Genomic DNA, 24,708 nt, shown 5'->3' on the forward strand with positions numbered 1-24,708 from the left:
GTGGCTGGTGAACTCTCCTCCATTGTCGGACCTAAGAGTGTGGATCAGCCGGCCAGTTTCGCTGCGGAGCATGCCCAAGTACTCCTTGAAGGTATCAGCTACTTCAGATTTCTTCTTCAGAAAGTAGACACAGCGCCATCCGCTGTAGTCGTCGGTGAAGAGTACGAAGAATCGTGATCCACCTGGTGTTACTACATGCATCGGGCCACATACGTCGGAGTGGATCAGCTGGCCGACTTCATTGGCCCTTGACCGACCGACTGGAAAAGGAGATCGCTGCATCTTTCCGCTCACACATCCGAGACATGGTTGTGTTGTTGTAGTGTCGTCAGTGCGGAGATTGAGGCCATTTACCACACCATTCCGGAACATCTTGGAGATTGTCTTGTGGCTGGTGTGTGCCAGACGCTGATGCCAGACTGCTATTGATGGGGGTGATGGTATCGCCAGGCAAGCTGAATCCTTAATTGAGTTGGCAGCAGAAAGTCTTGGGTGAATTGCCAGATGATATAGGCTCTCTCCTATGCGCTCGCCAACCATGATGACAGCTTGACCCTTTTCAAAGGTAACTCGTGTTTCTATAAAATGAACTGATAGGCCAACATTAGTTACTGCTGCGATCGATATCAAGTTTGTGCCTAAACCAGGTACGTATAGGACTTTTTCAATCGTGGCCGTCTGCTGCGCTCCATTGACCGTAACAAAGAAATCGATGTCTCCATAGCCGCATACGTGAAGATTGGATGAGCCAATCCCCTTTACACTCCAGCTGCCGGGTGATATTGCAGTGAATGTGGTAAAGAAAGCTTGCTGGTCGGTCATGTGCTGCGTCGCACCAGAGTCGGCGAACCAATCATCTAAGCAGCGACTGATGAAACACGTAGATGACAGATAGGCATTATCTGTGTTAGGTGCTTTCGTCTTCTCTTTCGTTTCGGGGGAGATATTCGCCATTGCTGCAGTAGAGTCTTCTTTTTCTTTGTTTCTTGCATCCGCTTCGTCTCGTTGTTTCTTACGACACACCTCGATGGTGTGTCCCGGGGTGTTGTTGCATCGATGGTAGGTGCAGACAGACTATTCATCCATTGGGACTGGGAGGGTAAATTTTCATTTTTGAATGTCAACGGCCACATCACGTAGAACGCACCTGGTCTCGTCAGCTCCCAGAAGTTAAGTTACGTCGAGTCCCGTTAGTACTTGGAAGGGTGACCGCTTGGGAATACGGAATGTCGTTGGCGATGAATAGTTTGTTTTCAATAACAAATTTCTTGAAATTTTTTTCAATCACGATGGTTACCAGTCCAAATTCTTAGATCAAAAATTTCAATGACACAGGGATAGGTTCAATTCATCTATAGGAATGATTCTGGATGAATTCCATTGAGAGTTTTTCAAAGTTTATCGCGTTTTTTTATTCGCGATGATTACCAGTCCGAATTCAATGAACAAACATTTCAATCACTTTGAAGTAATTTTCTATTCATCCATTGGGACTGGGAGGGTAAATTTTCATTTTTAATGTCAACGGCCATATCACGTAGAACGCACCTGGTCTCGTCAGCTCCCAGAAGTTAAGTTACGTCGAGTCCCGTTAGTACTTGGAAGGGTGACCGCTTGGGAATACGGGATGTCGTTGGCGATGAATAGTTTGTTTTCAATAACAAATTTCTTTAAATTTTTTTTCAATCACGATGGTTACCAGTCCAAATTCGTAGATCAAAAATTTCAATGATACAGGGATAGGTTCAATTCATCTATAGGAATGATTCTGGATGAATTCCATTGAGAGTTTTTCAAAGTTTATCGCGTTTTTTTATTCGCGATGGTTACCAGTCCGAATTCAATGAACAAACATTTCAATCACTTTGAAGTGATTTTCTATTCATCCATTGGGACTGGGAGGGTAAATTTTCATTTTTGAATGTCAACGGCCATATCACGTAGAACGCACCTGGTCTCGTCAGCTCCCAGAAGTTAAGTTACGTCAAGTCCCGTTAGTACTTGGAAGGGTGACCGCTTGGAAATACGGGATGTCGTTGGCGATGAATAGTTTGTTTTCATAACAAATTTCTTTAAATTTTTTTTCAATCACGATGGTTACCAGTCAAAATTCGTAGATCAAAAATTTCAATGACACAGGGATAGGTTCAATTCATCTATAGGAATGATTCTGGATGAATTCCATTGAGAGTTTTTCAAAGTTTATCGCGTTTTTTTATTCGCGATGATTACCAGTCCGAATTCAATGAACAAACATTTCAATTACTTTGAAGTAATTTTCTATTCATCCATTGGGACTGGGAGGGTAAATTTTCATTTTTGAATGTCAACGGCCATATCACGTAGAACGCACCTGGTCTCGTCAGCTCCCAGAAGTTAAGTTACGTCGAGTCCCGTTAGTACTTGGAAGGGTGACCGCTTGGGAATACGGGATGTCGTTGGCGATGAATAGTTTGTTTTCAATAACAAATTTCTTGAAATTTTTTTTCAATCACGATGGTTACCAGTCCAAATTCGTAGATCAAAAATTTCAATGACAGAGGGATAGGTTCAATTCATCTATAGGAATGATTCTCGATGAATTCCATTGGGAGTTTTTCAAAGTTTATCGCGTTTTTTTATTCGCGATGGTTACCAGTCCAAATTCAATGAACAAACATTTCTATCACTTTGAAGTGATTTTCTATTCATCCATTGGGACTGGGAGGGTAAATTGTCATTTTTGAATGTCAACGGCCATATCACGTAGAACGCACCTGGTCTCGTCAGCTCCCAGAAGTTAAGTTACGTCGAGTCCCGTTAGTACTTGGAAGGGTGACCGCTTGGGAATACGGGATGTCGTTGGCGATGAATAGTTTGTTTTCAATAACAAATTTCTTTAAATTTTTTTTCAATCACGATGGTTACCAGTCCAAATTCGTAGATCAAAAATTTCAATGATACAGGGATAGGTTCAATTCATCTATAGGAATGATTCTGGATGAATTCCATTGAGAGTTTTTCAAAGTTTATCGCGTTTTTTTATTCGCGATGGTTACCAGTCCGAATTCAATGAACAAACATTTCAATCACTTTGAAGTGATTTTCTATTCATCCATTGGGGCAGGGAGGGTAAATTTTCATTTTTGAATGTCAACGGCCATATCACGTAGAACGCACCTGGTCTCGTCAGCTCCCAGAAGTTAAGTTACGTCAAGTCCCGTTAGTACTTGGAAGGGTGACCGCTTGGAAATACGGGATGTCGTTGGCGATGAATAGTTTGTTTTCATAACAAATTTCTTTAAATTTTTTTTTAATCACGATGGTTACCAGTCAAAATTCGTAGATCAAAAATTTCAATGACACAGGGATAGGTTCAATTCATCTATAGGAATGATTCTGGATGAATTCCATTGAGAGTTTTTCAAAGTTTATCGCGTTTTTTTATTCGCGATGATTACCAGTCCGAATTCAATGAACAAACATTTCAATTACTTTGAAGTAATTTTCTATTCATCCATTGGGACTGGGAGGGTAAATTTTCATTTTTGAATGTCAACGGCCATATCACGTAGAACGCACCTGGTCTCGTCAGCTCCCAGAAGTTAAGTTACGTCAAGTCCCGTTAGTACTTGGAAGGGTGACCGCTTGGAAATACGGGATGTCGTTGGCGATGAATAGTTTGTTTTCATAACAAATTTCTTTAAATTTTTTTTTAATCACGATGGTTACCAGTCAAAATTCGTAGATCAAAAATTTCAATGACACAGGGATAGGTTCAATTCATCTATAGGAATGATTCTGGATGAATTCCATTGAGAGTTTTTCAAAGTTTATCGCGTTTTTTTATTCGCGATGATTACCAGTCCGAATTCAATGAACAAACATTTCTATCACTTTGAAGTGATTTTCTATTCATCCATTGGGACTGGGAGGGTAAATTTTCATTTTTGAATGTCAACGGCCATATCACGTAGAACGCACCTGGTCTCGTCAGCTCCCAGAAGTTAAGTTACGTCGAGTCCCGTTAGTACTTGGAAGGGTGACCGCTTGGGAATACGGGATGTCGTTGGCGATGAATAGCTTGTTTTCAATAACAAATTTCTTTAAATTTTTTTTCAATCACGATGGTTACCAGTCCAAATTCGTAGATCAAAAATTTCAATGATACAGGGATAGGTTCAATTCATCTATAGGAATGATTCTGGATGAATTCCATTGAGAGTTTTTCAAAGTTTATCGCGTTTTTTTATTCGCGATGATTACCAGTCCGAATTCAATGAACAAACATTTCAATTACTTTGAAGTAATTTTCTATTCATCCATTGGGACTGGGAGGGTAAATTTTCATTTTTGAATGTCAACGGCCATATCACGTAGAACGCAATTGGTCTCGTCAGCTCCCAGAAGTTAAGTTACGTCGAGTCCCGTTAGTACTTGGAAGGGTGACCGCTTGGGAATACGGGATGTCGTTGGCGATGAATAGTTTGTTTTCAATAACAAATTTCTTTAAATTTTTTTTCAATCATGATGGTTACCAGTCCAAATTCGTAGATCAAAAATTTCAATGACACAGGGATAGGTTCAATTCATCTATAGGAATGATTCTGGATGAATTCCATTGAGAGTTTTTCAAAGTTTATCGCGTTTTTTTATTCGTGATGGTTACCAGTCCAAATTCAATGAACAAACATTTCTATCACTTTGAAGTGATTTTCTATTCATCCATTGGGACTGGGAGGGTAAATTTTCATTTTTGAATGTCAACGGCCATATCACGTAGAACGCACCTGGTCTCGTCAGCTCCCAGAAGTTAAGTTACGTCGAGTCCCGTTAGTACTTGGAAGGGTGACCGCTTGGGAATACGGGATGTCGTTGGCGATGAATAGTTTGTTTTCAATAACAAATTTCTTGAAATTTTTTTTCAATCACGATGGTTACCAGTCCAAATTCGTAGATCAAAAATTTCAATGACAGAGGGATAGGTTCAATTCATCTATAGGAATGATTCTCGATGAATTCCATTGGGAGTTTTTCAAAGTTTATCGCGTTTTTTTATTCGCGATGGTTACCAGTCCAAATTCAATGAACAAACATTTCTATCACTTTGAAGTGATTTTCTATTCATCCATTGGGACTGGGAGGGTAAATTTTCATTTTTGAATGTCAACGGCCATATCACGTAGAACGCACCTGGTCTCGTCAGCTCCCAGAAGTTAAGTTACGTCGAGTCCCGTTAGTACTTGGAAGGGTGACCGCTTGGGAATACGGGATGTCGTTGGCGATGAATAGTTTGTTTTCAATAACAAATTTCTTGAAATTTTTTTTCAATCACGATGGTTACCAGTCCAAATTCGTCGATCAAAAATTTCAATGATATAGGGATAGGTTCAATTCATCTATAGGAATGATTCTGGATGAATTCCATTGAGAGTTTTTCAAAGTTTATCGCGTTTTTTTATTCGCGATGGTTACCAGTCCAAATTCAATGAACAAACATTTCAATCACTTTGAAGTGATTTTCTATTCATCCATTGGGGCAGGGAGGGTAAATTTTCATTTTTGAATGTCAACGGCCATATCACGTAGAACGCACCTGGTCTCGTCAGCTCCCAGAAATTAAGTTACGTCAAGTCCCGTTAGTACTTGGAAGGGTGACCGCTTGGAAATACGGGATGTCGTTGGCGATGAATAGTTTGTTTTCATAACAAATTTCTTTAAATTTTTTTTTAATCACGATGGTTACCAGTCAAAATTCGTAGATCAAAAATTTCAATGACACAGGGATAGGTTCAATTCATCTATAGGAATGATTCTGGATGAATTCCATTGAGAGTTTTTCAAAGTTTATCGCGTTTTTTTATTCGCGATGATTACCAGTCCGAATTCAATGAACAAACATTTCTATCACTTTGAAGTGATTTTCTATTCATCCATTGGGACTGGGAGGGTAAATTTTCATTTTTGAATGTCAACGGCCATATCACGTAGAACGCACCTGGTCTCGTCAGCTCCCAGAAGTTAAGTTACGTCGAGTCCCGTTAGTACTTGGAAGGGTGACCGCTTGGGAATACGGGATGTCGTTGGCGATGAATAGTTTGTTTTCAATAACAAATTTCTTGAAATTTTTTTTCAATCACGATGGTTACCAGTCCAAATTCGTCGATCAAAAATTTCAATGATATAGGGATAGGTTCAATTCATCTATAGGAATGATTCTGGATGAATTCCATTGAGAGTTTTTCAAAGTTTATCGCGTTTTTTTATTCGTGATGGTTACCAGTCCAAATTCAATGAACAAACATTTCTATCACTTTGAAGTGATTTTCTATTCATCCATTGGGACTGGGAGGGTAAATTTTCATTTTTTAATGTCAACGGCCATATCACGTAGAACGCACCTGGTCTCGTCAGCTCCCAGAAGTTAAGTTACGTCGAGTCCCGTTAGTACTTGGAAGGGTGACCGCTTGGGAATACGGGATGTCGTTGGCGATGAATAGTTTGTTTTCAATAACAAATTTCTTGAAATTTTTTTTCAATCACGATGGTTACCAGTCCAAATTCGTCGATCAAAAATTTCAATGATATAGGGATAGGTTCAATTCATCTATAGGAATGATTCTGGATGAATTCCATTGAGAGTTTTTCAAAGTTTATCGCGTTTTTTTATTCGCGATGGTTACCAGTCCAAATTCAATGAACAAACATTTCAATCACTTTGAAGTGATTTTCTATTCATCCATTGGGGCAGGGAGGGTAAATTTTCATTTTTGAATGTCAACGGCCATATCACGTAGAACGCACCTGGTCTCGTCAGCTCCCAGAAATTAAGTTACGTCAAGTCCCGTTAGTACTTGGAAGGGTGACCGCTTGGAAATACGGGATGTCGTTGGCGATGAATAGTTTGTTTTCATAACAAATTTCTTTAAATTTTTTTTTAATCACGATGGTTACCAGTCAAAATTCGTAGATCAAAAATTTCAATGACACAGGGATAGGTTCAATTCATCTATAGGAATGATTCTGGATGAATTCCATTGAGAGTTTTTCAAAGTTTATCGCGTTTTTTTATTCGCGATGATTACCAGTCCGAATTCAATGAACAAACATTTCTATCACTTTGAAGTGATTTTCTATTCATCCATTGGGACTGGGAGGGTAAATTTTCATTTTTGAATGTCAACGGCCATATCACGTAGAACGCACCTGGTCTCGTCAGCTCCCAGAAGTTAAGTTACGTCGAGTCCCGTTAGTACTTGGAAGGGTGACCGCTTGGGAATACGGGATGTCGTTGGCGATGAATAGTTTGTTTTCAATAACAAATTTCTTGAAATTTTTTTTCAATCACGATGGTTACCAGTCCAAATTCGTCGATCAAAAATTTCAATGATATAGGGATAGGTTCAATTCATCTATAGGAATGATTCTGGATGAATTCCATTGAGAGTTTTTCAAAGTTTATCGCGTTTTTTTATTCGTGATGGTTACCAGTCCAAATTCAATGAACAAACATTTCTATCACTTTGAAGTGATTTTCTATTCATCCATTGGGACTGGGAGGGTAAATTTTCATTTTTGAATGTCAACGGCCATATCACGTAGAACGCACCTGGTCTCGTCAGCTCCCAGAAGTTAAGTTACGTCGAGTCCCGTTAGTACTTGGAAGGGTGACCGCTTGGGAATACGGGATGTCGTTGGCGATGAATAGTTTGTTTTCAATAACAAATTTCTTGAAATTTTTTTTCAATCACGATGGTTACCAGTCCAAATTCGTAGATCAAAAATTTCAATGATATAGGGATAGGTTCAATTCATCTATAGGAATGATTCTGGATGAATTCCATTGAGAGTTTTTCAAAGTTTATCGCGTTTTTTTATTCGCGATGGTTACCAGTCCAAATTCAATGAACAAACATTTCTATCACTTTGAAGTGATTTTCTATTCATCCATTGGGACTGGGAGGGTAAATTTTCATTTTTGAATGTCAACGGCCATATCACGTAGAACGCACCTGGTGTCGTCAGCTCCTAGAAGTTAAGTTACGTCGAGTCCCGTTAGTACTTGGAAGGGTGACCGCTTGGGAATACGGGATGTCGTTGGCGATGAATAGTTTGTTTTCAATAACAAATTTCTTGAAATTTTTTTTCAATCACGATGGTTACCAGTCCAAATTCGTAGATCAAAAATTTCAATGACACAGGGATAGGTTCAATTCATCTATAGGAATGATTCTGGATGAATTCCATTGAGAGTTTTTCAAAGTTTATCGCGTTTTTTTATTCGCGATGATTACCAGTCCGAATTCAATGAACAAACATTTCAATCACTTTGAAGTAATTTTCTATTCATCCATTGGGACTGGGAGGGTAAATTTTCATTTTTGAATGTCAACGGCCATATCACGTAGAACGCACCTGGTCTCGTCAGCTCCCAGAAGTTAAGTTACGTCGAGTCCCGTTAGTACTTGGAAGGGTGACCGCTTGGGAATACGGGATGTCGTTGGCGATGAATAGTTTGTTTTCAATAACAAATTTCTTTAAATTTTTTTTCAATCACGATGGTTACCAGTCCAAATTCGTAGATCAAAAATTTCAATGACACAGGGATAGGTTCAATTCATCTATAGGAATGATTCTGGATGAATTCCATTGAGAGTTTTTCAAAGTTTATCGCGTTTTTTTATTCGTGATGGTTACCAGTCCAAATTCAATGAACAAACATTTCTATCACTTTGAAGTGATTTTCTATTCATCCATTGGGACTGGGAGGGTAAATTTTCATTTTTGAATGTCAACGGCCATATCACGTAGAACGCACCTGGTCTCGTCAGCTCCCAGAAGTTAAGTTACGTCGAGTCCCGTTAGTACTTGGAAGGGTGACCGCTTGGGAATACGGGATGTCGTTGGCGATGAATAGTTTGTTTTCAATAACAAATTTCTTGAAATTTTTTTTCAATCACGATGGTTACCAGTCCAAATTCGTAGATCAAAAATTTCAATGACAGAGGGATAGGTTCAATTCATCTATAGGAATGATTCTCGATGAATTCCATTGGGAGTTTTTCAAAGTTTATCGCGTTTTTTTATTCGCGATGGTTACCAGTCCAAATTCAATGAACAAACATTTCTATCACTTTGAAGTGATTTTCTATTCATCCATTGGGACTGGGAGGGTAAATTTTCATTTTTGAATGTCAACGGCCATATCACGTAGAACGCACCTGGTCTCGTCAGCTCCCAGAAGTTAAGTTACGTCGAGTCCCGTTAGTACTTGGAAGGGTGACCGCTTGGGAATACGGGATGTCGTTGGCGATGAATAGTTTGTTTTCAATAACAAATTTCTTGAAATTTTTTTTCAATCACGATGGTTACCAGTCCAAATTCGTAGATCAAAAATTTCAATGACAGAGGGATAGGTTCAATTCATCTATAGGAATGATTCTCGATGAATTCCATTGGGAGTTTTTCAAAGTTTATCGCGTTTTTTTATTCGCGATGGTTACCAGTCCAAATTCAATGAACAAACATTTCTATCACTTTGAAGTGATTTTCTATTCATCCATTGGGACTGGGAGGGTAAATTTTCATTTTTGAATGTCAACGGCCATATCACGTAGAACGCACCTGGTCTCGTCAGCTCCCAGAAGTTAAGTTACGTCGAGTCCCGTTAGTACTTGGAAGGGTGACCGCTTGGGAATACGGGATGTCGTTGGCGATGAATAGTTTGTTTTCAATAACAAATTTCTTGAAATTTTTTTTCAATCACGATGGTTACCAGTCCAAATTCGTAGATCAAAAATTTCAATGACAGAGGGATAGGTTCAATTCATCTATAGGAATGATTCTCGATGAATTCCATTGGGAGTTTTTCAAAGTTTATCGCGTTTTTTTATTCGCGATGGTTACCAGTCCAAATTCAATGAACAAACATTTCTATCACTTTGAAGTGATTTTCTATTCATCCATTGGGACTGGGAGGGTAAATTTTCATTTTTGAATGTCAACGGCCATATCACGTAGAACGCACCTGGTCTCGTCAGCTCCCAGAAGTTAAGTTACGTCGAGTCCCGTTAGTACTTGGAAGGGTGACCGCTTGGGAATACGGGATGTCGTTGGCGATGAATAGTTTGTTTTCAATAACAAATTTCTTGAAATTTTTTTTCAATCACGATGGTTACCAGTCCAAATTCGTAGATCAAAAATTTCAATGACAGAGGGATAGGTTCAATTCATCTATAGGAATGATTCTCGATGAATTCCATTGGGAGTTTTTCAAAGTTTATCGCGTTTTTTTATTCGCGGTGGTTACCAGTCCAAATTCAATGAACAAACATTTCTATCACTTTGAAGTGATTTTCTATTCATCCATTGGGACTGGGAGGGTAAATTTTCATTTTTGAATGTCAACGGCCATATCACGTAGAACGCACCTGGTCTCGTCAGCTCCCAGAAGTTAAGTTACGTCGAGTCCCGTTAGTACTTGGAAGGGTGACCGCTTGGGAATACGGGATGTCGTTGGCGATGAATAGTTTTTTTCAATAACAAATTTCTTGAAATTTTTTTTCAATCACGATGGTTACCAGTCTAAATTCTTAGATCAAAAATTTCAATGACACAGGGATAGGTTCAATTCATCTATAGGAATGATTCTGGATGAATTCCATTGAGAGTTTTTCAAAGTTTATCGCGTTTTTTTATTCGCGATGATTACCAGTCCGAATTCAATGAACAAACATTTCAATCACTTTGAAGTAATTTTCTATTCATCCATTGGGACTGGGAGGGTAAATTTTCATTTTTAATGTCAACGGCCATATCACGTAGAACGCACCTGGTCTCGTCAGCTCCCAGAAGTTAAGTTACGTCGAGTCCCGTTAGTACTTGGAAGGGTGACCGCTTGGGAATACGGGATGTCGTTGGCGATGAATAGTTTGTTTTCAATAACAAATTTCTTGAAATTTTTTTTCAATCACGATGGTTACCAGTCCAAATTCGTAGATCAAAAATTTCAATGACACAGGGATAGGTTCAATTCATCTATAGGAATGATTCTGGATGAATTCCATTGAGAGTTTTTCAAAGTTTATCGCGTTTTTTTATTCGCGATGATTACCAGTCCGAATTCAATGAACAAACATTTCAATCACTTTGAAGTAATTTTCTATTCATCCATTGGGACTGGGAGGGTAAATTTTCATTTTTAATGTCAACGGCCATATCACGTAGAACGCACCTGGTCTCGTCAGCTCCCAGAAGTTAAGTTACGTCGAGTCCCGTTAGTACTTGGAAGGGTGACCGCTTGGGAATACGGGATGTCGTTGGCGATGAATAGTTTTTTTCAATAACAAATTTCTTGAAATTTTTTTTCAATCACGATGGTTACCAGTCTAAATTCTTAGATCAAAAATTTCAATGACACAGGGATAGGTTCAATTCATCTATAGGAATGATTCTGGATGAATTCCATTGAGAGTTTTTCAAAGTTTATCGCGTTTTTTTATTCGCGATGATTACCAGTCCGAATTCAATGAACAAACATTTCAATCACTTTGAAGTAATTTTCTATTCATCCATTGGGACTGGGAGGGTAAATTTTCATTTTTAATGTCAACGGCCATATCACGTAGAACGCACCTGGTCTCGTCAGCTCCCAGAAGTTAAGTTACGTCGAGTCCCGTTAGTACTTGGAAGGGTGACCGCTTGGGAATACGGGATGTCGTTGGCGATGAATAGTTTGTTTTCAATAACAAATTTCTTTAAATTTTTTTTCAATCACGATGGTTACCAGTCCAAATTCGTAGATCAAAAATTTCAATGACACAGGGATAGGTTCAATTCATCTATAGGAATGATTCTGGATGAATTCCATTGAGAGTTTTTCAAAGTTTATCGCGTTTTTTTATTCGCGATGATTACCAGTCCGAATTCAATGAACAAACATTTCAATCACTTTGAAGTAATTTTCTATTCATCCATTGGGACTGGGAGGGTAAATTTTCATTTTTAATGTCAACGGCCATATCACGTAGAACGCACCTGGTCTCGTCAGCTCCCAGAAGTTAAGTTACGTCGAGTCCCGTTAGTACTTGGAAGGGTGACCGCTTGGGAATACGGGATGTCGTTGGCGATGAATAGTTTGTTTTCAATAACAAATTTCTTTAAATTTTTTTTCAATCACGATGGTTACCAGTCCAAATTCGTAGATCAAAAATTTCAATGACACAGGGATAGGTTCAATTCATCTATAGGAATGATTCTGGATGAATTCCATTGAGAGTTTTTCAAAGTTTATCGCGTTTTTTTATTCGCGATGATTACCAGTCCGAATTCAATGAACAAACATTTCAATCACTTTGAAGTAATTTTCTATTCATCCATTGGGACTGGGAGGGTAAATTTTCATTTTTAATGTCAACGGCCATATCACGTAGAACGCACTTGGTCTCGTCAGCTCCCAGAAGTTAAGTTACGTCGAGTCCCGTTAGTACTTGGAAGGGTGACCGCTTGGGAATACGGGATGTCGTTGGCGATGAATAGTTTGTTTTCAATAACAAATTTCTTTAAATTTTTTTTCAATCACGATGGTTACCAGTCCAAATTCGTAGATCAAAAATTTCAATGACACAGGGATAGGTTCAATTCATCTATAGGAATGATTCTGGATGAATTCCATTGAGAGTTTTTCAAAGTTTATCGCGTTTTTTTTATTCGCGATGATTACCAGTCCGAATTCAATGAACAAACATTTCAATCACTTTGAAGTAATTTTCTATTCATCCATTGGGACTGGGAGGGTAAATTTTCATTTTTGAATGTCAACGGCCATATCACGTAGAACGCACCTGGTCTCGTCAGCTCCCAGAAGTTAAGTTACGTCGAGTCCCGTTAGTACTTGGAAGGGTGACCGCTTGGGAATACGGGATGTCGTTGGCGATGAATAGTTTGTTTTCAATAACAAATTTCTTGAAATTTTTTTTCAATCACGATGGTTACCAGTCCAAATTCGTAGATCAAAAATTTCAATGACAGAGGGATAGGTTCAATTCATCTATAGGAATGATTCTCGATGAATTCCATTGGGAGTTTTTCAAAGTTTATCGCGTTTTTTTATTCGCGATGGTTACCAGTCCAAATTCAATGAACAAACATTTCTATCACTTTGAAGTGATTTTCTATTCATCCATTGGGACTGGGAGGGTAAATTTTCATTTTTGAATGTCAACGGCCATATCACGTAGAACGCACCTGGTCTCGTCAGCTCCCAGAAGTTAAGTTACGTCGAGTCCCGTTAGTACTTGGAAGGGTGACCGCTTGGGAATACGGGATGTCGTTGGCGATGAATAGTTTGTTTTCAATAACAAATTTCTTGAAATTTTTTTTCAATCACGATGGTTACCAGTCCAAATTCGTAGATCAAAAATTTCAATGACAGAGGGATAGGTTCAATTCATCTATAGGAATGATTCTCGATGAATTCCATTGGGAGTTTTTCAAAGTTTATCGCGTTTTTTTATTCGCGATGGTTACCAGTCCAAATTCAATGAACAAACATTTCTATCACTTTGAAGTGATTTTCTATTCATCCATTGGGACTGGGAGGGTAAATTTTCATTTTTGAATGTCAACGGCCATATCACATAGAACGCACCTGGTCTCGTCAGCTCCCAGAAGTTAAGTTACGTCGAGTCCCGTTAGTACTTGGAAGGGTGACCGCTTGGGAATACGGGATGTCGTTGGCGATGAATAGTTTTTTTCAATAACAAATTTCTTGAAATTTTTTTTCAATCACGATGGTTACCAGTCTAAATTCTTAGATCAAAAATTTCAATGACACAGGGATAGGTTCAATTCATCTATAGGAATGATTCTGGATGAATTCCATTGAGAGTTTTTCAAAGTTTATCGCGTTTTTTTATTCGCGATGATTACCAGTCCGAATTCAATGAACAAACATTTCAATCACTTTGAAGTAATTTTCTATTCATCCATTGGGACTGGGAGGGTAAATTTTCATTTTTAATGTCAACGGCCATATCACGTAGAACGCACCTGGTCTCGTCAGATCCCAGAAGTTAAGTTACGTCGAGTCCCGTTAGTACTTGGAAGGGTGACCGCTTGGGAATACGGGATGTCGTTGGCGATGAATAGTTTGTTTTCAATAACAAATTTCTTGAAATTTTTTTTCAATCACGATGGTTACCAGTCCAAATTCGTAGATCAAAAATTTCAATGACACAGGGATAGGTTCAATTCATCTATAGGAATGATTCTGGATGAATTCCATTGAGAGTTTTTCAAAGTTTATCGCGTTTTTTTATTCGCGATGATTACCAGTCCGAATTCAATGAACAAACATTTCAATCACTTTGAAGTAATTTTCTATTCATCCATTGGGACTGGGAGGGTAAATTTTCATTTTTAATGTCAACGGCCATATCACGTAGAACGCACCTGGTCTCGTCAGCTCCCAGAAGTTAAGTTACGTCGAGTCCCGTTAGTACTTGGAAGGGTGACCGCTTGGGAATACGGGATGTCGTTGGCGATGAATAGTTTGTTTTCAATAACAAATTTCTTTAAATTTTTTTTCAATCACGATGGTTACCAGTCCAAATTCGTAGATCAAAAATTTCAATGATATAGGGATAGGTTCAATTCATCTATAGGAATGATTCTGGATGAATTCCATTGAGAGTTTTTCAAAGTTTATCGCGTTTTTTTATTCGCGATGGTTACCAGTCCAAATTCAATGAACAAACATTTCTATCACTTTGAAGTGATTTTCTATTCATCCATTGGGACTGGGAGGGTAAATTTTCATTTTTGAATGTCAACGGCCATATCACGTAGAACGCACCTGGTCTCGTCAGCTCCCAGAAGTTAAGTTACGTCGAGTCCCGTTAGTACTTGGAAGGGTGACCGCTTGGGAATACGGGATGTCGTTGGCGATGAATAGTTTGTTTTCAATAACAAATTTCTTGAAATTTTTTTTCAATCACGATGGTTACCAGTCCAAATTCTTAGATCAAAAATTTCAATGACACAGGGATAGGTTCAATTCATCTATAGGAATGATTCTGGATGAATTCCATTGAGAGTTTTTCAAAGTTTATCGCGTTTTTTTATTCGCGATGATTACCAGTCCGAATTCAATGAACAAACATTTCAATCACTTTGAAGTAATTTTCTATTCATCCATTGGGACTGGGAGGGTAAATTTTCATTTTTGAATGTCAACGGCCATATCACGTAGAACGCACCTGGTCTCGTCAGCTCCCAGAAGTTAAGTTACGTCGAGTCCCGTTAGTACTTGGAAGGGTGACCGCTTGGGAATACGGGATGTCGTTGGCGATGAATAGTTTGTTTTCAATAACAAATTTCTTGAAATTTTTTTTCAATCACGATGGTTACCAGTCCAAATTCGTAGATCAAAAATTTCAATGACAGAGGGATAGGTTCAATTCATCTATAGGAATGATTCTCGATGAATTCCATTGGGAGTTTTTCAAAGTTTATCGCGTTTTTTTATTCGCGATGGTTACCAGTCCAAATTCAATGAACAAACATTTCTATCACTTTGAAGTGATTTTCTATTCATCCATTGGGACTGGGAGGGTAAATTTTCATTTTTGAATGTCAACGGCCATATCACGTAGAACGCACCTGGTCTCGTCAGCTCCCAGAAGTTAAGTTACGTCGAGTCCCGTTAGTACTTGGAAGGGTGACCGCTTGGGAATACGGGATGTCGTTGGCGATGAATAGTTTGTTTTCAATAACAAATTTCTTGAAATTTTTTTTCAATCACGATGGTTACCAGTCCAAATTCTTAGATCAAAAATTTCAATGACACAGGGATAGGTTCAATTCATCTATAGGAATGATTCTGGATGAATTCCATTGAGAGTTTTTCAAAGTTTATCGCGTTTTTTTATTCGCGATGATTACCAGTCCGAATTCAATGAACAAACATTTCAATCACTTTGAAGTAATTTTCTATTCATCCATTGGGACTGGGAGGGTAAATTTTCATTTTTGAATGTCAACGGCCATATCACGTAGAACGCACCTGGTCTCGTCAGCTCCCAGAAGTTAAGTTACGTCGAGTCCCGTTAGTACTTGGAAGGGTGACCGCTTGGGAATACGGGATGTCGTTGGCGATGAATAGTTTGTTTTCAATAACAAATTTCTTGAAATTTTTTTTCAATCACGATGGTTACCAGTCCAAATTCGTAGATCAAAAATTTCAATGACAGAGGGATAGGTTCAATTCATCTATAGGAATGATTCTCGATGAATTCCATTGGGAGTTTTTCAAAGTTTATCGCGTTTTTTTATTCGCGATGGTTACCAGTCCAAATTCAATGAACAAACATTTCTATCACTTTGAAGTGATTTTCTATTCATCCATTGGGACTGGGAGGGTAAATTTTCATTTTTGAATGTCAACGGCCATATCACGTAGAACGCACCTGGTCTCGTCAGCTCCCAGAAGTTAAGTTACGTCGAGTCCCGTTAGTACTTGGAAGGGTGACCGCTTGGGAATACGGGATGTCGTTGGCGATGAATAGTTTGTTTTCAATAACAAATTTCTTGAAATTTTTTTTCAATCACGATGGTTACCAGTCCAAATTCTTAGATCAAAAATTTCAATGACACAGGGATAGGTTCAATTTATCTATAGGAATGATTCTGGATGAATTCCATTGAGAGTTTTTCAAAGTTTATCGCGTTTTTTTATTCGCGATGATTACTAGTCCGAATTCAATGAACAAACATTTCAATCACTTTGAAGTAATTTTCTATTCATCCATTGGGACTGGGAGGGTAAATTTTCATTTTTGAATGTCAACGGCCATATCACGTAGAACGCACCTGGTCTCGTCAGCTCCCAGAAGTTAAGTTACGTCGAGTCCCGTTAGTACTTGGAAGGGTGACCGCTTGGGAATACGGGATGTCGTTGGCGATGAATAGTTTGTTTTCAATAACAAATTTCTTGAAATTTTTTTTCAATAACGATGGTTACCAGTCCAAATTCGTAGATCAAAAATTTCAATGACAGAGGGATAGGTTCAATTCATCTATAGGAATGATTCTCGATGAATTCCATTGGGAGTTTTTCAAAGTTTATCGCGTTTTTTTATTCGCGATGGTTACCAGTCCAAATTCAATGAACAAACATTTCTATCACTTTGAAGTGATTTTCTATTCATCCATTGGGACTGGGAGGGTAAATTTTCATTTTTGAATGTCAACGGCCATATCACGTAGAACGCACCTGGTCTCGTCAGCTCCCAGAAGTTAAGTTACGTCGAGTCCCGTTAGTACTTGGAAGGGTGACCGCTTGGGAATACGGGATGTCGTTGGCGATGAATAGTTTGTTTTCAATAACAAATTTCTTGAAATTTTTTTTCAATCACGATGGTTACCAGTCCAAATTCTTAGATCAAAAATTTCAATGACACAGGGATAGGTTCAATTCATCTATAGGAATGATTCTGGATGAATTCCATTGAGAGTTTTTCAAAGTTTATCGCGTTTTTTTATTCGCGATGATTACCAGTCCGAATTCAATGAACAAACATTTCAATCACTTTGAAGTAATTTTCTATTCATCCATTGGGACTGGGAGGGTAAATTTTCATTTTTGAATGTCAACGGCCATATCACGTAGAACGCACCTGGTCTCGTCAGCTCCCAGAAGTTAAGTTACGTCGAGTCCCGTTAGTACTTGGAAGGGTGACCGCTTGGGAATACGGGATGTCGTTGGCGATGAATAGTTTGTTTTCAATAACAAATTTCTTGAAATTTTTTTTCAATCACGATGGTTACCAGTCCAAATTCGTAGATCAAAAATTTCAATGACACAGGGATGGGTTCAATTCATCTATAGGAATGATTCTGGATGAATTCCATTGAGAGTTTTTCAAAGTTTATCGCGTTTTTTTATTCGTGATGGTTACCAGTCCAAATTCAATGAACAAACATTTCTATCACTTTGAAGTGATTTTCTATTCATCCATTGGGACTGGGAGGGTAAATTTTCATTTTTGAATGTCAACGGCCATATCACGTAGAACGCACCTGGTCTCGTCAGCTCCCAGAAGTTAAGTTACGTCGAGTCCCGTTAGTACTTGGAAGGGTGACCGCTTGGGAATACGGGATGTCGTTGGCGATGAATAGTTTGTTTTCAATAACAAATTTCTTGAAATTTTTTTTCAATCACGATGGTTACCAGTCCAAATTCGTAGATCAAAAATTTCAATGACAGAGGGATAGGTTCAATTCATCTATAGGAATGATTCTCGATGAATTCCATTGGGAGTTTTTCAAAGTTTATCGCGTTTTTTTATTCGCGATGGTTACCAGTCCAAATTCAATGAACAAACATTTCTATCACTTTGAAGTGATTTTCTATTCATCCATTGGGACTGGGAGGGTAAATTTTCATTTTTGAATGTCAACGGCCATATCACGTAGAACGCACCTGGTCTCGTCAGCTCCCAGAAGTTAAGTTACGTCGAGTCCCGTTAGTACTTGGAAGGGTGACCGCTTGGGAATACGGGATGTCGTTGGCGATGAATAGTTTCTTTTCAATAACAAATTTCTTGAAATTTTTTTTCAATCACGATGGTTACCAGTCCAAATTCTTAGATCAAAAATTTCAATGACACAGGGATAGGTTCAATTCATCTATAGGAATGATTCTCGATGAATTCCATTGGGAGTTTTTCAAAGTTTATCGCGTTTTTTTATTCGCGATGATTACCAGTCCGAATTCAATGAACAAACATTTCAATCACTTTGAAGTGATTTTCTATTCATCCATTGGGACTGGGAGGGTAAATTTTCATTTTTGAATGTCAACGGCCATATCACGTAGAACGCACCTGGTCTCGTCAGCTCCCAGAAGTTAAGTTACGTCGAGTCCCGTTAGTACTTGGAAGGGTGACCGCTTGGGAATACGGGATGTCGTTGGCGATGAATAGTTTGTTTTCAATAACAAATTTCTTGAAATTTTTTTTCAATCACGATGGTTACCAGTCCAAATTCTTAGATCAAAAATTTCAATGACACAGGGATAGGTTCAATTCATCTATAGGAATGATTCTGGATGAATTCCATTGAGAGTTTTTCAAAGTTTATCGCGTTTTTTTATTCGCGATGATTACCAGTCCGAATTCAATGAACAAACATTTCAATCACTTTGAAGTAATTTTCTATTCATCCATTGGGACTGGGAGGGTAAATTTTCATTTTTGAATGTCAACGGGCATATCACGTAGAACGCACCTGGTCTCGTCAGCTCCCAGAAGTTAAGTTACGTCGAGTCCCGTTAGTACTTGGAAGGGTGACCGCTTGGGAATACGGGATGTCGTTGGCGATGAATAGTTTGTTTTCAATAACAAATTTCTTTAAATTTTTTTTCAATCACGATGGTTACCAGTCCAAATTCGTAGATCAAAAATTTCAATGACACAGGGATAGGTTCAATTCATCTATAGGAATGATTCTGGATGAATTCCATTGAGAGTTTTTCAAAGTTTATCGCGTTTTTTTATTCGTGATGGTTACCAGTCCAAATTCAATGAACAAACATTTCTATCACTTTGAAGTGATTTTCTATTCATCCATTGGGACTGGGAGGGTAAATTTTCATTTTTGAATGTCAACGGCCATATCACGTAGAACGCACCTGGTCTCGTCAGCTCCCAGAAGTTAAGTTACGTCGAGTCCCGTTAGTACTTGGAAGGGTGACCGCTTGGGAATACGGGATGTCGTTGGCGATGAATAGTTTGTTTTCAATAACAAATTTCTTGAAATTTTTTTTCAATCACGATGGTTACCAGTCCAAATTCGTAGATCAAAAATTTCAATGACAGAGGGATAGGTTCAATTCATCTATAGGAATGATTCTCGATGAATTCCATTGGGAGTTTTTCAAAGTTTATCGCGTTTTTTTATTCGCGATGGTTACCAGTCCAAATTCAATGAACAAACATTTCTATCACTTTGAAGTGATTTTCTATTCATCCATTGGGACTGGAAGGGTAAATTTTCATTTTTGAATGTCAACGGCCATATCACGTAGAACGCACCTGGTCTCGTCAGCTCCCAGAAGTTAAGTTACGTCGAGTCCCGTTAGTACTTGGAAGGGTGACCGCTTGGGAATACGGGATGTCGTTGGCGATGAATAGTTTGTTTTCAATAACAAATTTCTTGAAATTTTTTTTCAATCACGATGGTTACCAGTCCAAATTCTTAGATCAAAAATTTCAATGACACAGGGATAGGTTCAATTCATCTATAGGAATGATTCTGGATGAATTCCATTGAGAGTTTTTCAAAGTTTATCGCGTTTTTTTATTCGCGATGATTACCAGTCCGAATTCAATGAACAAACATTTCAATCACTTTGAAGTAATTTTCTATTCATCCATTGGGACTGGGAGGGTAAATTTTCATTTTTGAATGTCAACGGCCATATCACGTAGAACGCACCTGGTCTCGTCAGCTCCCAGAAGTTAAGTTACGTCGAGTCCCGTTAGTACTTGGAAGGGTGACCGCTTGGGAATACGGGATGTCGTTGGCGATGAATAGTTTGTTTTCAATAACAAATTTCTTTAATTTTTTTTTCAATCACGATGGTTACCAGTCCAAATTCGTAGATCAAAAATTTCAATGACACAGGGATAGGTTCAATTCATCTATAGGAATGATTCTGGATGAATTCCATTGAGAGTTTTTCAAAGTTTATCGCGTTTTTTTATTCGTGATGGTTACCAGTCCAAATTCAATGAACAAACATTTCTATCACTTTGAAGTGATTTTCTATTCATCCATTGGGACTGGGAGGGTAAATTTTCATTTTTGAATGTCAACGGCCATATCACGTAGAACGCACCTGGTCTCGTCAGCTCCCAGAAGTTAAGTTACGTCGAGTCCCGTTAGTACTTGGAAGGGTGACCGCTTGGGAATACGGGATGTCGTTGGCGATGAATAGTTTGTTTTCAATAACAAATTTCTTGAAATTTTTTTTCAATCACGATGGTTACCAGTCCAAATTCGTAGATCAAAAATTTCAATGACAGAGGGATAGGTTCAATTCATCTATAGGAATGATTCTCGATGAATTCCATTGGGAGTTTTTCAAAGTTTATCGCGTTTTTTTATTCGCGATGGTTACCAGTCCGAATTCAATGAACAAACATTTCAATCACTTTGAAGTAATTTTCTATTCATCCATTGGGACTGGGAGGGTAAATTTTCATTTTTAATGTCAACGGCCATATCACGTAGAACGCACCTGGTCTCGTCAGCTCCCAGAAGTTAAGTTACGTCGAGTCCCGTTAGTACTTGGAAGGGTGACCGCTTGGGAATACAGGATGTCGTTGGCGATGAATAGTTTGTTTTCAATAACAAATTTCTTGAAATTTTTTTTCAATCACGATGGTTACCAGTCTAAATTCTTAGATCAAAAATTTCAATGACACAGGGATAGGTTCAATTCATCTATAGGAATGATTCTGGATGAATTCCATTGAGAGTTTTTCAAAGTTTATCGCGTTTTTTTATTCGCGATGATTACCAGTCCGAATTCAATGAACAAACATTTCAATCACTTTGAAGTAATTTTCTATTCATCCATTGGGACTGGGAGGGTAAATTTTCATTTTTAATGTCAACGGCCATATCACGTAGAACGCACCTGGTCTCGTCAGCTCCCAGAAGTTAAGTTACGTCGAGTCCCGTTAGTACTTGGAAGGGTGACCGCTTGGGAATACGGGATGTCGTTGGCGATGAATAGTTTGTTTTCAATAACAAATTTCTTTAAATTTTTTTCAATCACGATGGTTACCAGTCCAAATTCGTAGATCAAAAATTTCAATGACAGAGGGATAGGTTCAATTCATCTATAGGAATGATTCTCGATGAATTCCATTGGGAGTTTTTCAAAGTTTATCGCGTTTTTTTATTCGCGATGGTTACCAGTCCAAATTCAATGAACAAACATTTCTATCACTTTGAAGTGATTTTCTATTCATCCATTGGGACTGGGAGGGTAAATTTTCATTTTAGAATGTCAACGGCCATATCACGTAGAACGCACCTGGTCTCGTCAGCTCCCAGAAGTTAAGTTACGTCGAGTCCCGTTAGTACTTGGAAGGGTGACCGCTTGGGAATACGGGATGTCGTTGGCGATGAATAGTTTGTTTTCAATAACAAATTTCTTGAAATTTTTTTTCAATCACGATGGTTACCAGTCCAAATTCTTAGATCAAAAATTTCAATGACACAGGGATAGGTTCAATTCATCTATAGGAATGATTCTGGATGAATGCCATTGAGAGTTTTTCAAAGTTTATCGCGTTTTTTTATTCGCGATGATTACCAGTCCGAATTCAATGAACAAACATTTCAATCACTTTGAAGTAATTTTCTATTCATCCATTGGGACTGGGAGGGTAAATTTTCATTATTAATGTCAACGGCCATATCACGTAGAACGCACCTGGTCTCGTCAGCTCCCAGAAGTTAAGTTACGTCGAGTCCCGTTAGTACTTGGAAGGGTGACCGCTTGGGAATACGGGATGTCGTTGGCGATGAATAGTTTGTTTTCAATAACAAATTTCTTTAAATTTTTTTTCAATCACGATGGTTACCAGTCCAAATTCGTAGATCAAAAATTTCAATGACAGAGGGATAGGTTCAATTCATCTATAGGAATGATTCTCGATGAATTCCATTGGGAGTTTTTCAAAGTTTATCGCGTTTTTTTATTCGCGATGGTTACCAGTCCAAATTCAATGAACAAACATTTCTATCACTTTGAAGTGATTTTCTATTCATCCATTGGGACTGGGAGGGTAAATTTTCATTTTTGAATGTCAACGGCCATATCACGTAGAACGCACCTGGTCTCGTCAGCTCCCAGAAGTTAAGTTACGTCGAGTCCCGTTAGTACTTGGAAGGGTGACCGCTTGGGAATACGGGATGTCGTTGGCGATGAATAGTTTGTTTTCAATAACAAATTTCTTGAAATTTTTTTTCAATCACGATGGTTACCAGTCCAAATTCGTAGATCAAAAATTTCAATGACAGAGGGATAGGTTCAATTCATCTATAGGAATGATTCTCGATGAATTCCATTGGGAGTTTTTCAAAGTTTATCGCGTTTTTTTATTCGCGATGGTTACCAGTCCAAATTCAATGAACAAACATTTCTATCACTTTGAAGTGATTTTCTATTCATCCATTGGGACTGGGAGGGTAAATTTTCATTTTTGAATGTCAACGGCCATATCACGTAGAACGCACCTGGTCTCGTCAGCTCCCAGAAGTTAAGTTACGTCGAGTCCCGTTAGTACTTGGAAGGGTGACCGCTTGGGAATACGGGATGTCGTTGGCGATGAATAGTTTGTTTTCAATAACAAATTTCTTGAAATTTTTTTTCAATCACGATGGTTACCAGTCCAAATTCTTAGATCAAAAATTTCAATGACACAGGGATAGGTTCAATTCATCTATAGGAATGATTCTGGATGAATTCCATTGAGAGTTTTTCAAAGTTTATCGCGTTTTTTTATTCGCGATGATTACCAGTCCGAATTCAATGAACAAACATTTCAATCACTTTGAAGTAATTTTCTATTCATCCATTGGGACTGGGAGGGTAAATTTTCATTTTTGAATGTCAACGGCCATATCACGTAGAACGCACCTGGTCTCGTCAGCTCCCAGAAGTTAAGTTACGTCGAGTCCCGTTAGTACTTGGAAGGGTGACCGCTTGGGAATACGGGATGTCGTTGGCGATGAATAGTTTGTTTTCAATAACAAATTTCTTTAATTTTTTTTTCAATCACGATGGTTACCAGTCCAAATTCGTAGATCAAAAATTTCAATGACACAGGGATAGGTTCAATTCATCTATAGGAATGATTCTGGATGAATTCCATTGAGAGTTTTTCAAAGTTTATCGCGTTTTTTTATTCGTGATGGTTACCAGTCCAAATTCAATGAACAAACATTTCTATCACTTTGAAGTGATTTTCTATTCATCCATTGGGACTGGGAGGGTAAATTTTCATTTTTGAATGTCAACGGCCATATCACGTAGAACGCACCTGGTCTCGTCAGCTCCCAGAAGTTAAGTTACGTCGAGTCCCGTTAGTACTTGGAAGGGTGACCGCTTGGGAATACGGGATGTCGTTGGCGATGAATAGTTTGTTTTCAATAACAAATTTCTTGAAATTTTTTTTCAATCACGATGGTTACCAGTCCAAATTCGTAGATCAAAAATTTCAATGACAGAGGGATAGGTTCAATTCATCTATAGGAATGATTCTCGATGAATTCCATTGGGAGTTTTTCAAAGTTTATCGCGTTTTTTTATTCGCGATGGTTACCAGTCCGAATTCAATGAACAAACATTTCAATCACTTTGAAGTAATTTTCTATTCATCCATTGGGACTGGGAGGGTAAATTTTCATTTTTAATGTCAACGGCCATATCACGTAGAACGCACCTGGTCTCGTCAGCTCCCAGAAGTTAAGTTACGTCGAGTCCCGTTAGTACTTGGAAGGGTGACCGCTTGGGAATACGGGATGTCGTTGGCGATGAATAGTTTGTTTTCAATAACAAATTTCTTGAAATTTTTTTTCAATCACGATGGTTACCAGTCTAAATTCTTAGATCAAAAATTTCAATGACACAGGGATAGGTTCAATTCATCT

At 38.4% G+C, this 24,708-nt stretch overlaps 1 non-coding gene and 58 pseudogenes across 1 annotated transcript; all 59 read left to right on the forward strand.

The window, feature by feature from the left end:
* The first annotated feature begins 1,119 nt into the window (after nt 1–1,119).
* Nucleotides 1,120–1,238, forward strand: LOC124345587 (annotated as a pseudogene).
* Nucleotides 1,239–1,520: 282 nt separating this feature from the next.
* On the forward strand, nt 1,521–1,639 carry LOC124345777 (annotated as a pseudogene).
* Nucleotides 1,640–1,923: 284 nt separating this feature from the next.
* On the forward strand, nt 1,924–2,042 carry LOC124345729 (annotated as a pseudogene).
* A 283-nt stretch (nt 2,043–2,325) lies between these two features.
* Nucleotides 2,326–2,444, forward strand: LOC124345788 (annotated as a pseudogene).
* Nucleotides 2,445–2,728: 284 nt separating this feature from the next.
* Nucleotides 2,729–2,847, forward strand: LOC124345801 (annotated as a pseudogene).
* Nucleotides 2,848–3,131: 284 nt separating this feature from the next.
* Nucleotides 3,132–3,250, forward strand: LOC124345731 (annotated as a pseudogene).
* A 283-nt stretch (nt 3,251–3,533) lies between these two features.
* LOC124345732 lies at nt 3,534–3,652 on the forward strand (annotated as a pseudogene).
* A 283-nt stretch (nt 3,653–3,935) lies between these two features.
* Nucleotides 3,936–4,054, forward strand: LOC124345813 (annotated as a pseudogene).
* A 284-nt stretch (nt 4,055–4,338) lies between these two features.
* On the forward strand, nt 4,339–4,457 carry LOC124345506 (annotated as a pseudogene).
* A 284-nt stretch (nt 4,458–4,741) lies between these two features.
* On the forward strand, nt 4,742–4,860 carry LOC124345824 (annotated as a pseudogene).
* A 284-nt stretch (nt 4,861–5,144) lies between these two features.
* LOC124345836 lies at nt 5,145–5,263 on the forward strand (annotated as a pseudogene).
* Nucleotides 5,264–5,547: 284 nt separating this feature from the next.
* On the forward strand, nt 5,548–5,666 carry LOC124345948 (annotated as a pseudogene).
* A 283-nt stretch (nt 5,667–5,949) lies between these two features.
* Nucleotides 5,950–6,068, forward strand: LOC124345847 (annotated as a pseudogene).
* A 284-nt stretch (nt 6,069–6,352) lies between these two features.
* On the forward strand, nt 6,353–6,471 carry LOC124345860 (annotated as a pseudogene).
* A 284-nt stretch (nt 6,472–6,755) lies between these two features.
* Nucleotides 6,756–6,874, forward strand: LOC124345949 (annotated as a pseudogene).
* Nucleotides 6,875–7,157: 283 nt separating this feature from the next.
* Nucleotides 7,158–7,276, forward strand: LOC124345872 (annotated as a pseudogene).
* A 284-nt stretch (nt 7,277–7,560) lies between these two features.
* LOC124345883 lies at nt 7,561–7,679 on the forward strand (annotated as a pseudogene).
* Nucleotides 7,680–7,963: 284 nt separating this feature from the next.
* Nucleotides 7,964–8,082, forward strand: LOC124345876 (annotated as a pseudogene).
* Nucleotides 8,083–8,366: 284 nt separating this feature from the next.
* LOC124345894 lies at nt 8,367–8,485 on the forward strand (annotated as a pseudogene).
* Nucleotides 8,486–8,769: 284 nt separating this feature from the next.
* On the forward strand, nt 8,770–8,888 carry LOC124345907 (annotated as a pseudogene).
* Nucleotides 8,889–9,172: 284 nt separating this feature from the next.
* LOC124345918 lies at nt 9,173–9,291 on the forward strand (annotated as a pseudogene).
* A 284-nt stretch (nt 9,292–9,575) lies between these two features.
* On the forward strand, nt 9,576–9,694 carry LOC124345930 (annotated as a pseudogene).
* A 284-nt stretch (nt 9,695–9,978) lies between these two features.
* On the forward strand, nt 9,979–10,097 carry LOC124345941 (annotated as a pseudogene).
* A 284-nt stretch (nt 10,098–10,381) lies between these two features.
* Nucleotides 10,382–10,500, forward strand: LOC124345952 (annotated as a pseudogene).
* A 282-nt stretch (nt 10,501–10,782) lies between these two features.
* LOC124345964 lies at nt 10,783–10,901 on the forward strand (annotated as a pseudogene).
* A 283-nt stretch (nt 10,902–11,184) lies between these two features.
* On the forward strand, nt 11,185–11,303 carry LOC124345977 (annotated as a pseudogene).
* Nucleotides 11,304–11,585: 282 nt separating this feature from the next.
* Nucleotides 11,586–11,704, forward strand: LOC124345988 (annotated as a pseudogene).
* A 283-nt stretch (nt 11,705–11,987) lies between these two features.
* LOC124345999 lies at nt 11,988–12,106 on the forward strand (annotated as a pseudogene).
* A 283-nt stretch (nt 12,107–12,389) lies between these two features.
* Nucleotides 12,390–12,508, forward strand: LOC124344687 (annotated as a pseudogene).
* A 285-nt stretch (nt 12,509–12,793) lies between these two features.
* Nucleotides 12,794–12,912, forward strand: LOC124346011 (annotated as a pseudogene).
* Nucleotides 12,913–13,196: 284 nt separating this feature from the next.
* Nucleotides 13,197–13,315, forward strand: LOC124346022 (annotated as a pseudogene).
* A 284-nt stretch (nt 13,316–13,599) lies between these two features.
* Nucleotides 13,600–13,718, forward strand: LOC124344764 (annotated as a pseudogene).
* Nucleotides 13,719–14,000: 282 nt separating this feature from the next.
* On the forward strand, nt 14,001–14,119 carry LOC124344634. Its single transcript, XR_006919790.1, has one exon. It is a non-coding gene; the product is annotated as a 5S ribosomal RNA (ribosomal RNA).
* Nucleotides 14,120–14,402: 283 nt separating this feature from the next.
* LOC124346034 lies at nt 14,403–14,521 on the forward strand (annotated as a pseudogene).
* A 284-nt stretch (nt 14,522–14,805) lies between these two features.
* Nucleotides 14,806–14,924, forward strand: LOC124346046 (annotated as a pseudogene).
* Nucleotides 14,925–15,208: 284 nt separating this feature from the next.
* On the forward strand, nt 15,209–15,327 carry LOC124346057 (annotated as a pseudogene).
* A 284-nt stretch (nt 15,328–15,611) lies between these two features.
* Nucleotides 15,612–15,730, forward strand: LOC124346069 (annotated as a pseudogene).
* A 284-nt stretch (nt 15,731–16,014) lies between these two features.
* LOC124346080 lies at nt 16,015–16,133 on the forward strand (annotated as a pseudogene).
* Nucleotides 16,134–16,417: 284 nt separating this feature from the next.
* Nucleotides 16,418–16,536, forward strand: LOC124346092 (annotated as a pseudogene).
* A 284-nt stretch (nt 16,537–16,820) lies between these two features.
* LOC124346104 lies at nt 16,821–16,939 on the forward strand (annotated as a pseudogene).
* Nucleotides 16,940–17,223: 284 nt separating this feature from the next.
* Nucleotides 17,224–17,342, forward strand: LOC124346116 (annotated as a pseudogene).
* Nucleotides 17,343–17,626: 284 nt separating this feature from the next.
* On the forward strand, nt 17,627–17,745 carry LOC124346127 (annotated as a pseudogene).
* Nucleotides 17,746–18,029: 284 nt separating this feature from the next.
* Nucleotides 18,030–18,148, forward strand: LOC124346139 (annotated as a pseudogene).
* Nucleotides 18,149–18,432: 284 nt separating this feature from the next.
* On the forward strand, nt 18,433–18,551 carry LOC124346150 (annotated as a pseudogene).
* A 284-nt stretch (nt 18,552–18,835) lies between these two features.
* Nucleotides 18,836–18,954, forward strand: LOC124346162 (annotated as a pseudogene).
* A 284-nt stretch (nt 18,955–19,238) lies between these two features.
* LOC124344860 lies at nt 19,239–19,357 on the forward strand (annotated as a pseudogene).
* Nucleotides 19,358–19,641: 284 nt separating this feature from the next.
* On the forward strand, nt 19,642–19,760 carry LOC124346174 (annotated as a pseudogene).
* A 284-nt stretch (nt 19,761–20,044) lies between these two features.
* LOC124346186 lies at nt 20,045–20,163 on the forward strand (annotated as a pseudogene).
* Nucleotides 20,164–20,447: 284 nt separating this feature from the next.
* On the forward strand, nt 20,448–20,566 carry LOC124346197 (annotated as a pseudogene).
* A 284-nt stretch (nt 20,567–20,850) lies between these two features.
* Nucleotides 20,851–20,969, forward strand: LOC124346210 (annotated as a pseudogene).
* Nucleotides 20,970–21,252: 283 nt separating this feature from the next.
* On the forward strand, nt 21,253–21,371 carry LOC124344852 (annotated as a pseudogene).
* Nucleotides 21,372–21,654: 283 nt separating this feature from the next.
* LOC124346221 lies at nt 21,655–21,773 on the forward strand (annotated as a pseudogene).
* Nucleotides 21,774–22,056: 283 nt separating this feature from the next.
* Nucleotides 22,057–22,175, forward strand: LOC124346229 (annotated as a pseudogene).
* Nucleotides 22,176–22,458: 283 nt separating this feature from the next.
* Nucleotides 22,459–22,577, forward strand: LOC124346241 (annotated as a pseudogene).
* A 284-nt stretch (nt 22,578–22,861) lies between these two features.
* On the forward strand, nt 22,862–22,980 carry LOC124346253 (annotated as a pseudogene).
* Nucleotides 22,981–23,264: 284 nt separating this feature from the next.
* On the forward strand, nt 23,265–23,383 carry LOC124346264 (annotated as a pseudogene).
* Nucleotides 23,384–23,667: 284 nt separating this feature from the next.
* LOC124346276 lies at nt 23,668–23,786 on the forward strand (annotated as a pseudogene).
* A 284-nt stretch (nt 23,787–24,070) lies between these two features.
* LOC124346287 lies at nt 24,071–24,189 on the forward strand (annotated as a pseudogene).
* A 283-nt stretch (nt 24,190–24,472) lies between these two features.
* On the forward strand, nt 24,473–24,591 carry LOC124346298 (annotated as a pseudogene).
* The last annotated feature ends 117 nt before the right edge of the window (nt 24,592–24,708 follow it).

Source organism: Daphnia pulicaria, chromosome 6 (genome assembly GCF_021234035.1).
Source record: "Daphnia pulicaria isolate SC F1-1A chromosome 6, SC_F0-13Bv2, whole genome shotgun sequence".
Classification (NCBI taxonomy): domain Eukaryota; kingdom Metazoa; phylum Arthropoda; class Branchiopoda; order Diplostraca; family Daphniidae; genus Daphnia; species Daphnia pulicaria.